This window comes from Macaca fascicularis, chromosome 9, assembly GCF_037993035.2.
Source record: "Macaca fascicularis isolate 582-1 chromosome 9, T2T-MFA8v1.1".
NCBI lineage: Eukaryota > Metazoa > Chordata > Mammalia > Primates > Cercopithecidae > Macaca > Macaca fascicularis.
This window is the reverse complement of record NC_088383.1, coordinates 81909-86663: the sequence shown is the minus strand read 5'-3', so window position 1 is coordinate 86663 and position 4755 is coordinate 81909.

The window sequence follows — 4755 nt, the reverse complement described above, 5'->3', positions numbered from 1 at the left end:
ACCAGCCTGGCCAATGTGGTGAAACCCGTCTCTACTAAAAAAATACAAAAAGTTAGCTGAGCATCATGGCAGGCACCTGTGATCCCAGCTACTCGGGAGGCTGAGGTGGGAGAGTTGTTTGAACCCAGGAGATAGAAGTTGCAGCGAGCCGAGATCGTGCCATTACACTCTAGCCTGGGCTACATGAGCAAAACTCCGCCTCAAAAGCAAACAAACAAACAAACAAAACTGAATGCATAATCTGATAGATTAATAATTGCGCTGTTGTCATCATGCATTAGCATCGAGTGTCTTGAAAGGCTACAATGCGCCCTTCTTTCATCACCTGGGTCTCCCTTCTTCACCCAGACATAGGACTAATGTGTTAATGTTTGTCTTGCTTTTCATAAGTTATATCATTTCTCTGTATATTATTCAGCCATGTCATATGTTATAGTTTGTGAACTGTATGTGGAATAGCAGTGTATTTTTCAGTAATTTCCTTTGTTCACTGTAATTTTTCATTGCTGATGCTTCTAACGGCAGTTCATTTTCACAGCTGTATCATATTCCACAATGTGACTATGCCAGCTTTTTTCCTTGATAGAGATGTATTTGGGTGGCTTTCAAGTGTTTTCTATGTCTACAATCACTGCCTAAATATTCTTGCCCCGTATGTGTCTCTTGGAGAAGGCAGTGCAAAGGCATTTCTGGGGCAGACATGCCTGAGAAGGCAAGTGTGAGGCCACAGAGGGGCGTGTCTAGCTTTTTATGAAATACAGTCTCTTAACGGGAGCAACAGCAGTGGATACTTTGCCAGCAGTTGATCTTTTCCACATTTTGGATTTTTGTGACTCTGCTCAATTTGTTTCTTGAATTATTGGATGTATCCACAGTACTTTGTTTACTTATGTTTTGTAACTTTTTGCACGGGGACTTATCTTTCTTGGAATTTTAAGTGGGGAGATATTTTGAGGACAGGGTTGCATTGTTTCAGCAAAGATGTTCACTCACATGGGGTAGAGGTGAAGTTAGCAGCCGCCTGGTGCCACGTCGATTTGACCCATGCTCTCGAGGTCTTCCAGCATGAACTCCTGGAGGACTGTTTCTCATCGGTTCTCAGGGTCAGTGGTTTTCCCTCCACCCAGCACCAATGCAGGGACAGCTGCTCTCCTTGCTGCTCCTGCTCTGAGGTGGGCTTTTATTTTAAGTCTAAGATGTCAGATTTCTGACCTCATTTTGGAGAGACATCCGGTTTTGTTTCTGATGCCCCATCCTCTGTGCAACTGTCTAAACAGAAAAATAAATTCCACTTTGGTTCCCGCCAATTCCTTATCGACTGCTGTGGATTCCATCCTTCAATGCCAGCCCAGTAATGCACTTACAAAGATGCATTTTTGTAGGTTTTACCCAACATCTCAGTTGTTTTCGTTGGGAAAGCTATTTAGTGTCCCTTATGTTGAAAGTTGGAAGCGCCTGGCAGCACTATAGGTGAGAGAGCTGCTCTTCCCCCTTTTCATCATCTTCACGCTGGGTCCAGGCCTTCTTCACTCTGTGATTAAGATGCCACAATGGGCCGGGCATGGTGGCTCATGCCTGTAATCTTAGCACTTTAGGAGGCCAAGGTGGGTGAATCACCCGAGGCCAGGGGTTCAAGACCAACCTTGCCAACATGGTGAAACTCCGTCTCTACTAAGAGTACCAAAAATTAGCCCGGCATGGTGGTGGGTGCCTGTAATCCCAGCTACTCTGGAAGCTGAGGCAGGAGAATCGCTTGAACCAAGGAGGTGGAGGTTGCAGTGAGCTGAGATCACGCCATTGCACTCCAGCCTGGGCAACAGAGTGAGACTCCATCTCAAAATAAATAAATAAATAAACAAAAAAATAAATAGCTGCTATGGCCTCTGAGCTGCTTGCTCTGCCTCTGGCATCCATTCTCATGCCCCACATTAGCAGAGATGCACTCACACCCAGTGGGAAGGCAGGGCGACTGAAGGACTGTTATTATTAACAAGAAAGATAAAATAATTCTGAGGATAATGTATAATTCTGTTTCCTAGAAATATAAAAATGCTCTGATAAATTATTAGAATTAACAAAATTCAGTTTAGCACTCATGTTCCAAATGATCACCAACTTTAATATGCCAACAGTAGCAAGACTAAATAATAAGAGGGAGTGAGGGGGTTCACTCACAAGGGCCAGGCCTCTGCAGAGAGGGCAAGAAGGTCGACTCACTCTGCAGCTTCCTGGCCCATCATCGTTTTCCATGGTGAGAGGCTTATGGGGCCTGGCCCTCCCTCTCCTGCCTGGGGACTCCAGCTTATTCTCAGGGCTGGGCAAGGAATAAGCCCCATTTAGCTCATTTCCTCACTTGACCTTCTTCTGGACTGAAACGCATTTGCTTTCCGAGTGCTCATCAGGGAGCCGCACATAGAAGCCCTTGTTTTCTCCCCACTGCTGACTGATTCTGGGTTCGAAGATGCCCCCATTCCCCTGACTCCTTGGACACTGCATCTTTGGCTTTCACTCCAAGATTTTGACCTCAGTTAAGGGTTCAGAAACTCTCTTTTTAAACTTTATTCTCAGATTGGTTTTCTAAAAGTCAGGCCAAAAAAAAAAAAAAAAAAGACACATAAAGTGGGTGAGTCAAGTGTGAGTGTAAAGTTCCGCGGATGAAGCCGAGCATACACGAACCTCTGTGAGGGTGGCGTCTGTGCTCAGGAGTCATGTTCATCCCAGAGCTTCCCAGGACACAGACCTAAACAAAAGAAAAAAAAGGAGGATAACAGAAGTAAATGCTAAGATTCTCCATAAAATCCCATTTTTTTGGTGAATGGGTTTTCCTCTTAATTTCTAGGCATTTGGCATCATGGAAATAGAACAGCAGCATCTTCTACCTGCATGGCCGAGCTTTTTCAGGTGGGCAGAATAAACCAGGACAGTATACAGATCAGAGGGCAGGTTGGCAGGTGTGGATGGCCACAGAGGATGTGGGATGATCCTAAGGGGCCTTTCTACCATGATGTGTATGGGATGCAGGGAGGGGACAGAGAAGCAGGCAGGGAGACAGGGGGCGGGGGAGAGTGGGAGAGAGAGAGAGAGAGAGAGAGAGAAAGGGGGAGATAGAGAGGGAGAAAGGGAGGGAGGGAGAGACAGAGAGAGGGAGAGAGAGAGAAAGGGATGGATAGAGGGATGGAGGGAAGGACATAGAGAGGGAAAAAGAGAGAGGGAGAGAGAGAGGGAGAGAGGACCAATTCACCACTTTTGTCCAAAAAACCAGGCCAAAGGTCTGGAGCCCGAGCGTACCTTCTCTAAAGGGTTTTGGAGCATATTGTTTTTAATTCCCTTATTCCTACAGCTCTTCTAGAATATGACCATCTTCTGACTGTTCTATTCTTTTCTTTCTTTTTTTCTTTTAGTAAATACACTCCTATAATTTGAGCTTGTTGTCCTATCTTGTAAGCTATATCCTGGCAACATTCCAGGAATGAGTCTAATTTTATTGTTTTATTTATTTATTTAAACATTTTGCTTTTTCTTTAAGAAAGATTCAAGAAGTGGAATTTCTTGCCCATGGATGCAATTGTGAGGACATTTGTGAAGCTCTTGTCCAATGCCAGTCCAGAAGGCTGGTCCCGAGAAGGCTCCTTGAGAAAGAGGGGGTCTGCTGCACAGCTCCCGGTAGGCACCTGTGCCATTGATCTGGGTTGGCAGGATGCCAAGCTCCACAGGTGGCCTCACAGCCTGGGACCTGGGTGTCCTAGAACAGCCCTGAGGTCCTACTTTGCCCCTCCTGCCACTGTTTCTTCTTCCCTGATGTCATTCTGCTTCTAGGAGGACTTCCTTTTGGTTCCTGTGACCTGGCCTTCGGTTTGATTCGTTACTGAGCAGTCTTAGTTCATTCAGGCTGCTATGACAAAGTGCCATAGACTGGGAGGTTTATTTTGTTTATTATTTATTTATTTATTAATTTATTTATTTTGAAATGGAGCCTTGCTCTGTTGCCCAGGCAGGAGAGCAGTGCAGTGATCTCAGTTCACTGCAAGTTCCAACTCCCGAGTTCAAGTGATTTTCCTGCCTCAGCCTCCCGAGGAGCTGGGACTACAGGTGCCCACAACCATACCTGGCATTTTCTCTCTTTTTTTGTATTTTTAGTAGACATTTCGGGGCGATGGGGCTCCCAGGGGCCAGGGGGGCGGTCCGAGGGTGGCGGCCAGGAGCCCGATCGCGGGGGGTGCCTGCACCCCCGGCGATGGGGCTCCCAGAAGCGAGGGGGGCGGGCCGGGGGTGGCGGCCAGCAGCCCGATCACGAGGGGTGCCTGCACCCCCGGCGATGGGGCTCCCAGAAGCCAAGGGGGCGGGCCGGGGGTGGCGGCAGGCAACCCGATCGCGGGGGGTGCCTGCACGCCCGGCGATGGGGCTCCCAGAAGCCAGGGGGGCGGGCCGGGGGTGGCGGCTGGGAGCCCGATCGGGGGGCGTGCCTGACCCCCCGGCGATGGGGCTCCCAGAAGCCAGGGGGGCGGGCCGGGAGTGGCGGCTGGGAGCCCGATCGCGGGGGGTGCCTGACCCCCCGGCGATGGGGCTCCCAGAAGCCAGGGGAGCGGGCCGGGGGTGGCGGCTGGTTGCCCGATCGCGGGGGGTGCCTGACCCCCCCGCGATGGGGCTCCCAGAAGCCAGGGGGGCCGTCCGGGGTGGCTCCTGGCAACCTGATCTGGATATTTGGAAGAGTATCACAAGGGGTTGTCCAGTGTCTGTGATACTGAGATTAATATC